Raw genomic sequence first — 12,527 nt, forward strand, 5'->3', positions numbered from 1 at the left:
GTCGCAGAAAATATTTATTTCCGAAGTTTCTCAGGAATGTACAAAACTATAAAAATGGATCCACCTCTCTTCAACTCATGCTCTGCCTGACTTAGTTATATTTATTTTCTGCTTGAGAAGACCCTTTTCCTGGAGGGATTCCATCTTGACTAAATCATAGAATCATAGAATGGTTTGGATTGGAAGGGACTTTTAAGATCATCTATTTCCAATCCCATGCACTAGGCAGGGTCACCTCCCTCTAGACCAGTCTGCTCAAAGCTCCATTTGGAGTGGTCTTGAATGCTTTCAGGGAGGGGGCATCTACAACTTCACTGGGCAATCTGTTCCAGCATCTCACTACCCTCATAGTAAATTTCTCCCTGATATCTAGTCTAAATCTACTCTCTTCCAGCTTAAAACCATTTTCCCTTGTTTGTTGCTACATGCCCTTAATAAAATGTCCCTCCACAGCTTTCCTGTAGCCCCCTGTCAAGACAGATAAAGCTTGAAAACTGGACAGCCTTGCAAGGCATTTGTATCCAGTGCAGATGGCTTGCTTCTTTTTGCTATTCAATGTTGCTGATGGCATATCTGATAGTCATAACAGCAAACATGATTATGTTTTGTATAAATATGGAATAACAAAACTTGTAAGGCTGCCATGAGGGTGCAGTGCTATTGGATCTAATTACTACTGGATCTAATGTGTGATTTTAGATGCAAGCATACGTGATTGTCACTTCATTAAAAGCAGGAGGGCAGGAAATAATGAAAGCATAGTCACAACACAGCCAGTGCTGGATTTTTAATCATCCTCAGTCTCTAGCTCCCAGTGGCTTTTTTTTCCTATTATCAAAGGCAAACCAAAATTCCAAGAAACAAATAGGGATTTGATTCTTTTTTCATGTTTTTCTAGTGAACACATGCTATGATTCAGTGTGTGTCTTTATAACCATTTGAAACCTCTCCATTGATCTGTTTTAGATCTTATCAGAAGTACTAAATATCAGCTGTCTCAAAAATACTTCCTTTCTCTCAGGTTAAAAGGAAATCTCCAATAGTAGCCTGGATGAACAATAAAAGAATTATAGGCTTCTGTAGGGGAAAATCCCATTATATTATAATGAGAAAAAGAAAATACACTGCCAATATTTGGCCTGGAATTTAGAAAAATTAGAGAGCACTTGACCTAAACAAAAAAGTGAGGAAAGGATCAGGAAAAAAACAAAACAAAACAAACAAACAAACAAAAAAACCCACATCTTATTTTCTTCTTTTTCTTTTTCTTTTGCTGTATCTTTGTGAAACTCAGCAATATATCAAATTAGAAGGCACTAAACTGAAGATCAATAAGAGGAGTGCTATCAGCCATGTGTGAGCGTGGCTGTGCTTGGGTGCTTGAGTGCATGCATAAAGAGAGAGATAGACATAAAAGCTGCATTATTTTCTACCACATAAAGAAATGAACTGACAGACTATGGGTGGAATAATTGACCAGAAGATCTTATGAAACTGTACTATTTTCTGACGTATTTCTCCTTTTCTCTGACATTATTATAAGTTTTCTAACAAAATCAGTGTATAAAATTATATAGTATTATGACAGCTCTTTTTTTTTTTAATGAAATACAGAAATGCAAGATATCTTCAGAGGTCCTCATTAATAAACTCTAATGCTCATCATTAGTTTATAATGTAAGTTGGGTCAACTGAACACATCAGAGTGTGTGGAGGGAGGAACAAATGGCTTACTGTGATTCCCACTGCTAATCTGTCTCATCATGTAACTGCTTATTTGACATCTAGCCACAGTGGAAGAAAATTTTTAACAGCCAAATATTTTACTTGGATTTAATTTTTCAAACAAAAGATGAAAAGAAACACTGGATTGGCCAGAAAACACTACTCTTGATTGAACTATTTATTCCTTAAGAATTTCAGCTGAGATCTTCAAAAGACCTCATGCATCTTTTTTTTTTTTTTTTTTTTTTGTACTTTATGTTGCAATATCCGTTCTTAAAAATTGTTTAGTTGTTTTTTACCACTAAAGTGTTTCCTGCTTGTGCAAATTATTTCAATAATTAACACAAGGAAACTTTGCTCTAGAAAAGAGTTCTTAGTCACTGTTAGTTAACATCTGTCTTAAATATTTTTATTCTTTTTTTTAATCAACAGAAGCAAAGAATATTTTAAGCATTTTTACTAACTTCAGTAAAAAACCACTAATATATTATGTGCATAACACTCATTAAAGTTATGCCGTTTAATCCCTAAAATGATACAAAAATTGAAAATTAACTTTTACTATTCTATAATGAATCCCTTCTTCCTCAGTATTTTTGGGTGTTTATTTCACATGAAAAGGGAGTGATAATCTCTTTCATTCTACATTGGAACAAAACCATGTTTTGCAACATTATACTCTGGGAAAATATTTTAACTCATCCAACTCCAGGGAGAGTATTCAGAGTAGAATGTGAACTATGAGAAAGCATGTACATCTCCCTCAGCGTGGCACAGCCAGCCACAGAAAAGCAGTTCTAGGGGTATCAAGAATGCACAAATGATGAGTTAGGATGGTATGGTTAGGTTGTGGTTGGACTTGGTGATTTTTAAGGTCTTTTACAACCTGAGAAATTCTATGTTTCTATAACTCTATGATTCTGTGATTCTATGATTCTGTGACAGTGGGTATCTTATGACTTCTGAAATTCTATCTTTCCTAGAACTTAGAACTTAGTTCTACTAAGTTCTATCCTACTTTTCTAATTGCATCAGATATTTTCCTGTTTTCCTGGTATTGTTTTGTGTGGTTTTTTTTTCTTATATCACACTGAACATTGGATATTCATTACCTATGACTGTGCCTGAGGAGTGAAATGCTAGATGGAGTTTGTAAACTGGTAGACAGTCCATTGATTCAGGTAAAAATCTGCTGTTGAAACCAAAGGCCAAATAATGTTGCTAACCTACTCGGTAATTTAAAATGTGTTTCATAAAAACTGTTGTTCATAGAACAGTTACAGCCACACATGGCCAGCATTCACAAAGAGTTTTCTGATGAATTTGGTTAACTTGAGAGATTCATTCCATATTGGTGTGTCAGCTGAGTGCAACAAGAAACAGAAAGTGACCCACTGCTCTTTATTCTTCTAACCACAGAATAAGGGAGAGCAGCTAACACTCTTCTATTCGTTAGCAGTGATGAAAAGTAAGCAGTGGTAATTTGGAACACATCTGCACATTCATCTTTTTATAGCAGATAATGGATTGGGCTGGTGCCAGCTTGTTTGCTATTGAAGCTCTTTGCACTCATGCTGCCAGTTTTTTGATGTTCACAGCTGAGGACTTGAGAATTATTCAAAGGCAGCTTGAGGTTGTACTGATCATAAATCCCACAACTGTGACAGTCTGCAGAACTGCAGTCCTGGAAACATTTTCGTGGCCAAATGTCTATCCATCATCAGCCATGTAGCAAGAGCAGCTGGATAGTGCCATTGTCACCCCTCTCAACTGTATGTGCACTGAGTGATAAGAATCCACGTTTTCTCCCTCATGATCTCCTATTATAAGCTAAGATTCAGTCCTAGAGAACAACAGACTTTGTTGCAAGAATCCTCCTGATTCAGGTAGGAAATATATATTCTATTACTTTCCATAATTATTCTGTGATCTGCAAACAGATTGGGAATATTTTGACTAAAACTATCAAATGCATTTTATAGACACTAGAAATTTTTGTAAGTATTGAAGCTGTAAAACGTGGTACCATTTCTGCTCTGCAAATCAGTATATATTCCAGGAGATAGCTGTTGGGTTAATGAATAGCTAGACTGCTTTTTGCTTTTTTTTTTTTTTTTTTTTTTTTTTTTTAATTAGAACTCGCATAAATAAATTGTGAATAATGAATAACAAGATTTTGGAAGCCATGATGGATTGAACTAGAAATTTCACTGAATTAGCACATTTTATGTAGAAATTGTTTATAATCTGATTCACTTTCATTGAAAAGCTTTTATTCATCTGTTTGTTTTCTGGGAATATAATAAATATACAACTAAGAATGCAGTAGGTTTTCAACTGAAAAATTCTCTTGCATGACCTGGATACTGTAAGTCTATCTTAACTCACATAAGTACTAATTCGGAATCTAAACAGTCTTTCTGTGACCAAAGGATCCCCTTAAATATGATTTATTTGTAAATGCAAAACTAACACTGTTTAAAATTAATCATTATGGACAGTTCTCAGTCAAAGATGTCTGTGCAATAAAAATGCAGTGAAGAAACTAGAACCACTGAATCAAAGAGGCATGGAATAGTTTGGGTAAGAAAGGATCTTAGAGATCACCCAGTCCAACTCTCCGCCATGGGCAGGCACACCTCTCAGTAGACCAAGCTGCCTGAAGTTCCATCCAGCCTGACTGCAAAGAGAAAATGAAGTTCTTACAAGCAGTTCTTGAAGTGACTTCTGACTTGTCTGTTGTATGATCTCATTACAGAAATGCTGAATAAGGTGATGACTCCTATAGTGAAGTCCAGGCAACATAACACCACATGAACTTAAAAATTCAGATCCAATCCAGTGTAGCTGAATTTATATCATGATATCTAGTCCTGCTGTTCACAGTATGTGTGTGTGGACATTTCCATGTGGTGACCTTGCTTATGACTACAGTACTTTTAGTCATGATGTTGTCTCAGAAGGAATCAGTTCTAGCTGTAACTTGTTCTTAACTGTTCTTCTTTCTATATATTCAGATTTTCTAGTGAGATATTCTTTGCTTATTCGTATTCTGTGAAGAGCTTGTTTCTAATTACTGATGGATTAGTGTGAATTTCAGCTTGAGGTGGAATAGCTGGATAGAAAGAACAGCTGTCAATACTTCTATAATAATTTAGAAAGCTAGTGCTTTGTAGCTGCAAAACAAATGAGCCAGATTGCACACCTTAACCATGTTGAGTCTGAATTTACATGGAACAAGTTTTGTTCTGTTATACAAAGAACATTACTGCATGAATTGTTCCACTGATCAATAAAAGTAATTACAGAGCACAGCACTGTCAATAGGTACCTGGCAGAAATCTTTTTGTCTCAAATTGCCACCTGCCTCTACTGAATAAGTTTTTTCTCCTGTAAGAAAAGCTGCTCTCAACTCTGAGAACATCAGTTGATAGCAGTAGGCATTTTTTTGTAAGTGAGTTGGCAGAGATTACCATTGTTTGTCAGTAGGTTAATTAATAGCACAGGCATCATGAAGTAACTTGGTCATGCAAGGCCAGTTACTTAGGTAATATTGCATTAAAATATATGTATTACTGTGTACCTCACTGGAACTGCTAAAAATTGCAATAACATGGACATGAAATACTTCCTATTGAGTTTCTGGCATTTTTTAAGTTAATATTATCACTTGTGTGTCAGCACCCTGTACCTAATCTGAGCAGTCTATCCTATCTTCTTATTAGATTCCCTTTGAACACTTTTTTTTCTGGGTGATGAGCTCTCTACTCTGTGTGAAAATGAGATGGCCTCTCTAACCTCCTCTGAGTCTCTGTGGCTTTGTGGATGGGATGGGACAGTATGTTGGGCAGAGGCAGGACTCTGTCCCTGCTCAGTAGTGCCTATACTGGGTGTACTATAATGCTCCCATGAGCTCACCTGAAGCCTCTTCCTGGAGGAGATGACCAGAGACAGCCCATCTTGGTGAGAGGTGGCAGCTCCCTCCTGACAAATATGTGCTATGTCCTTTTCCCTTCCATTTTCAATACTCAGTACAGCAGCAAGATCTTGATGTCTGAAGAACAAGATTAACAAGGCACAAGTGTCTTGCGCATATTGCGTTTACGTTCTTATTCTATTAAATATGACTGCATTTTCCCCCATGCCCTACTGAAACAGCTTCTCCTCTGACATGCAAACCACTGATCTTCCAGTGGTTACAATCATAGAAACACAGAAATTAAAAACAGAGAGGCAGCATTATGGAATCCTATTTGTCAGCAGTGGTAAAGAATTGTTTTTTAATGTGAGACTTCTTTTTTTCTTTCTTTTTCCCCCCTCCTTTTTGGGAAGGAATCTCTTATGGCACTATGAGGTTTCAAAGAGTTCTTGCACGAACATCCCACAGTGTAGCACTGCTCCTGTTCATGACAAGTGGCCTCCGCTGTCCTGCGGAATTTCATGCCACTGTTTAACCTGCCCACAGCCCAGTTTGTTAATTTTTCCTTTCCTCCCTCTCTAAGCATTCCCAAATGTCTGTAGAGTGTGAAAGAAAGAAATGAAAACTTGTGAAGATGTAAATAAAATATCTTTAAAATATGCTGCACCTAGCTGTATTTATTTTATGGTAAGATTCTTTTCAGACTTGTAAGTGGTTTATTTGTTTGTTATCAGGGTTTATCTGGACTAAAATACACATTAATTATAGCAACATAAACTCTAGTACTTCTGCAAGTAAGCAGAATAAACTAAAAGAAATTTTGACAGAAATACAAGATTTCTGGGCAAGTGCTGCTACCTAAACTGACTGACTTTTAAATTATGTTCCTATAAGAATGTTATTTCTATCAAAACTGATTTACCATTATATGGATTAACAACTTCTAAGAACATTCTGCAAATGAGCATCATGAAGTAGCAGAAAATCCCACAACAGCACAAATTTGAAGGCCACAGTGCATTAGAACAACATCTTCCTTCTGATGAAATGCCATGACCTTTCCATATACCTATTTCACGTCAAGCTGTCATCGTTAAATTGTCATTGGTAAATTGAAAATAGCCCTTAAGAACAAGAGGTTATGTTGCCTTGTAGTTTTAAAGCCTACTTTTTTCTTGTCTATAAAAGAAAGAATTTCTTACAACAAGGCAAGAACCTCTGCTCTGTATCATAGAATAATAGAATCATAGAATGGCTTGGGTTGGAAGGTACCTCAAGGGTAATCAAGTTCCACCCCCCACCGCAGGCAGAGCCACTACCCTGTAGTTAAAAAATATTGTCCGAACAGGAGTAGAATGTATCAATAATAAAACTTTCAGAATTTTTCTATTACTGAACTCAACCCCTGATCATTCTTTTATCTGGACTTCTAGACTGAACTAGCTTGAATTCTGTTACTGTTTAAGCTTAGCACTTGAGTGGTAGTGGTCATATAATTTCACATAGAAATTATGTTAACTGCCTCTGCTATTGATTTAGTTAATTTTCCTCTTGAGGTAACATGAAAATAGTTTATTTCGGTGTATGACAGCCATGTACCAACAGCAATTTACTTCATGCTTTTTTCTTCTTCTGATGGATGCTTTCTAACAGTATCCTTTAACAAGGCAAAAAGCTTTCTAAACAGTTTTACAGGGAAACTCAATTCCAATAAGCTCATAAGCAAACTACTTCGCACTTGGCTACAGTGCTTTTCCACCAGCACAATTTCTTTTTCTGTGAGCTTCAGCCTCTTAAAAATTATTTCTACTCTGAATAGGCAAGGGGTACCATGCTGAAACCCTGCATTCTGTTAGGTTTTTTTGGATGTCTGAAACACTATCACCTACCTGCTTTCTGTTTCACTTTATGAGTCTGTTTCTTAGTTCAGACCTTTAGTTCTTCTTATTTGTCACAGTGATAGATCCATTTGGCAGAGCTTTTCCTTCATCTGTGCACAGTTTTTCTCACTTTTACCTCCTGATTTCAAATAAATTCAGAAAGATCTCTGAAAATATATAACTTAAATTTTCAGAAATTCTTGTCTGTTATTTTGCGTGTTTCCAGCATGTTCTCTTTCTACTGTACATACATTTATCTCTTTTTCCTGTAGAATAAAACGTATGCCATAGTGTACTTGATTTCCTTTGATTCATTCTCCTGATTCTCAGAAGTTTCCTTCTTCCTTGACAGCAACTATAAAGATTTCTATGCTAAATGATTCTGATTGCATATCTTTGTTTATTTTAGTAAAAAGAAAATCCTGGTACATATTTAACCTATTTCTTGAGCTGCATCTGCTTTTGTATTACTTCTGACTAGCTTTCCAGATAGGCAAATACAAGCAGTGTCAGGTGAGATCTTGTGCAAAGTTTTGTCTCCCTTGAGCCAAGTCCTTGCATAAAGATAATAATTGCCTCCAAGCTTACATGGAAGTCTTTCAACATTACACAGATAAATAAATAAAAAATAAATATTAAGTAATTATTGCTTCTACCTAGAACTAGAAAAGTTGCAATGTAGGACCTTATAATTTTAAGCTACTGAGAAAATTTCACTTTTCTTGATCTGTCTAAATATTGCCTATGTGAAAAAGTAAGCTATGTTTAAAAAAACAAACAAACAACACTGCAAATAAATAAATAAATGAATAAATAATAAAACCAAACTAAAAACCTAACCAGAAAACTTACAAACTATCAACTGTTTTAGAGGAAAAGAGTGTAACATACGAATTACAGTTGACGAATCCGAACATGATCAAGATTGCATTAGAAGGCAAGTTATTTTGTATTCCATACTCTAAGCTAATGAATCCTTGTAGCACTGCTATTTATTATAGATATTTGTTATTCTTTAGATTTCTGTTCCACTGGAAATTGAAGTGAATAAAAATGAAAATCTGTCTATTTTATCTTCCTAAACCTCCTTTTTAAATAAACTGATATATTATTTGACATGGATCCTGTAGAAATGTTTTATTTAATACTGAAACACCATAAAGATCATTGAAACCAAGAGCATGAATTCAGTGAAAAGGCAATGATAAAGCCTGTACCTTTTGGGTTGCCTTCTTTGGATGTATTATTGTATCCTAAGTATTAACCTTACAACAAAATTTCATTTTTTAGTTTACTATGTAAATGACACTTAAATTTGAGTAATTAATATAATTGCTTCTCAGAGTCAGAAATGCAAATAGCAAGATGAACTTTTGATTGAGCAGCATAAAATCCATCAGTGCTGCCAGACATTTTGCTGTCTTTTCTGAGCCAAGATGATTCTTACCTTCCAAATACTCCAGAAAAATATTAAAAATAAAAAAAATAAAAAATAAATGCATCCTTCAGGACTGTAGCACTGAAAAGAGCCATCTGAATCTTTGTGTTCACTCTCCCACAGCCACAAGCATCTATGTAGTAATTGTTGAGACCAGAAGGCATAAGGGTAGCCACGGAATGCTTCTCTGGGTCTTGCACGAAACATCTGATGTCCAGCATACATAGCTTCAAAATGGTTTGCTGTGAGTCTGACTCTGAACTGCAGATACAAATAAAGTTATACTTAGTCCACTTAGTACAGTGACCAATGCATTCACTATCTTTCTTATGTCATATGGAAACTCTAAGGAAAAGTAGCGCTTTGGTTGTTTCTTCTTCTCTATGATTATAATGATGATAAACATTGCAGAAAGTAATGGGAATTCTGTACTGGGATGCTGTGAGAAGTGGTATCCTTCTGTTTTTTATGTTTTATAATTGTACTGTGTTAAAAATCTTGAGCCAAAAATATGGAAGGTCAAGACATTCTCAGCCTGGTGGATAAACAGTTGTGTATATGACTCATGATCCATTCCTTGTCCAGTGGAAATTTACAGTAAATAGAAGAGGTTTAATAGAGCAACCAAAAGAGCTTCAGAACTGGACTCCCTCCTACCCCAGAGGTTTGTGCCTTATTCTGATATGTCAGAGATTTTTGCTTAGTTTGCTGCTGCCTTAGCAAATACAGGAGAAACCTGAAATATTGGACTTCTCCACTTTCACTGTGAGTGAATATTCGTGATGCTGATCTGTTTGCTACTTTGAGCTTTGGGCAAAAACATGGAAGTGATTATCTTACTGAGGTCTGTGACTTCAAATCCATGGCAAGAGAAAGCCAAGTCTTCTTCCTGCACAGAGCTGTGCATTCAAAATCTGGATAAGGCTCTCCTACTCCCTCATCCCCTATAGGGAATGGTAATAGTCCAGTTTAGCCCATTCTGTAGTGGGCATGTAAAGGAGCCTGGAATACCTCCTATGTACAAATAGCAAAAATGTGCAATGTGGTGAGCTCAATCCAGCAAACAGTTCGATGCAAACTGAAAGCTCTAATGCAACTCCTTAGCTTCAAATGATATCAGGAATCTCATGGTACTTCAGGTCTGAGTATTCAAACTATCATCTAAGTTCTTGAATTTAGCATTATGCTGCTGCAAAAAGAAAAGAATGATGTTGTTGAAGAAAAATAGCATTTAATTTAATACAAAATAAATAAATACAAAAGGACTTCTTCACAGATCCCATTTTGCAATCACTATTCCAAACCCTTTCATAATCTCTCCTGCTGATTGTGCTCTTCTTTAAAGCTATCAGAATATGTGTTTGCATTCTCTTTTCATGGATAAATTGCAAAATGTAAACAAGGTATTTATTCTTTCTTAGAAGAAATCCTTTCTTAGAAGGATAATGATTCCATATTTATTATATAAGCATTAGTAAATTCAACATTATTCCATACTCATAAAGACTTGAATCAAGCCTTCTAAAGCAGAACAAAGTTCTCTCCAATCTTTATCTTTACTATTTCCTTCAGTCATTCATAGATCACCATTTCCTTTTGTAATTACATCTTTACACTTCCTTCATGCTTTAGCTGTTTATTTTCTCTATTTTTATTTGTTTAGTTTCTCCATATTTACTTTCCAGCTATATTACTAGCAAGAAAGGAGGAAGAGGAAGAGAGACAGTTGTTTACTCATTTTATTGGAAATGTGTAAGCATGGCCAAAGGAGAGTAAAGTATCTTTGTGGAACTGGTTAAATACCTGGTTAAACAGTAAGGGGAAGAAGAAAGATTTCAGTTGAAAAATTCCTAGGTTTCTTTCCTGATTTCTTAAATGAAGACAGAAAGATATTTCAAAAGCAAACTTCCATACCACTGTCTTTATGTCTGGTCTTGATGGTTTACTATGAAAATATGCCAAAGACAAGCATGGCTTGCCAGAAGGCTATGCCAAATGCAGTTCCTGACAGACTTCTGGCATGGGATCCAAGTTGACTCCATTTGTGCACAGCAGGAACGTGATTCTGCAGTCTTTCCTGCTGAAAGCACTGTACCTGTGCTTCACAGTACCTGGACAGCAAGCTGTTGTGAAGAGCCCTTCCACAGGAAAAAAAGATAACTCTGTGTCAAGGCACACATCTAGGATGGACTTTATCCTGTCAGTCTCCACTCTCAAGGAAGTCTGAGGGAACCCATAAAAGTAATAAGCACCAGCCTGACTACTTGGAGCAGATGATTGTATAACCAGATAGCCATATGCTCAATGACCGCTGCTTTGATATATGTGTTTTTATTGGAGCATTCAAAGCAAATCCCCAGAGAGAAATACTGTCATCACTCAGGAAACGTGAAAGTAAAGACAAAGCTTGTGGCCAAATTCTGAGAAATAGACATAAGTGTGTATATAAAAGAAATGCACTCTCAAAGATCTGTTTACTTTTCTTAATATTTACATAAGCAAATCAGAACCTGTAAATAGAGCCAAAACAAGAGCAGAATGACAGCTGAGGGTTATTTCATCAGGTCTGTATTAGAAATGTAATTCTTGCCAGCCTTGTTATTTTGTTCTCTATTTGTTCTCCAGGATTTCTTTTTTTGTTTTTTTCTTCCTGAAAACAAACAAATAAACCAAAACACAAACAAAAGCTCAAAAAATAAGAAAAAATATTTTATCTAAATAGTAGCAGCCAACATTGTCCCTACTGAGAATCTTTCCTTCACCCTCAGTTTGATGTTGAGAAATTATTCTTCATTTATGATTATAATTTTTGCCTTCTTCTGTCTGCAGTCACTCATTATTTTTTTTGTAATACAGGCAGGCAAGTATCTGAGTTCTCTCTCATTGATGTTACTTCACTGGAGTTCATCAAAATATTTTTGAATAAATTTATGTGGCTTTTTTTGTCATTATGAGAAACTGCAAAAGCTGAACATAATGTCTTACTTGTCTGGAGAAAATTTAGCCTGCTCACTTTCTCAGGTAGAACTTATCTGGAGTTCTGCCATACAAAATTGGAAGGAAAAATGGTCATTTTGGGTATAGTCTGAAACACAAATTACACGGGATTGGCAAGTGCATTTTCTAATTCTTATTCATAAGTTATATAAAAAACAGCATCAGAAATGTACTAATCCCCTAAAAGAGCTTGACATCTTCCTCTCACTCCAAAACTGCTGGCAGTAACCTAAGTACAATAAAAATATTGGAACTTTCATCTAGGAGTCTGCATGTATGACATGGGTAATTGGAGTGCTTCTGAGAAGAAGAATCAGGTTAATATTTCATAAGATTAATAGAATTTCAGTGTCAGAAAGAGAGATCAGATATTGTTTTTTAAGGCTCATCTTCTGTTGAATCACAGGGCATGAGTAAGACAACCAGGGGATCGGACCCAGCCAGCATGGGTTCTTGAAAGGCAGGTCCTGCTTGAAAAACCTGAGCTCCTTGTATGATTGAGTGACCCACCTGGTGAATGAGGGCAATTTGTTGAAGTAGTCTACTTAGAGTTTAACAAAGCCTTTGA

The sequence above is a fragment of the Tympanuchus pallidicinctus genome, unplaced genomic scaffold, assembly GCF_026119805.1.
Source record: "Tympanuchus pallidicinctus isolate F22 unplaced genomic scaffold, pur_lepc_1.0 scaffold5, whole genome shotgun sequence".
NCBI lineage: Eukaryota > Metazoa > Chordata > Aves > Galliformes > Phasianidae > Tympanuchus > Tympanuchus pallidicinctus.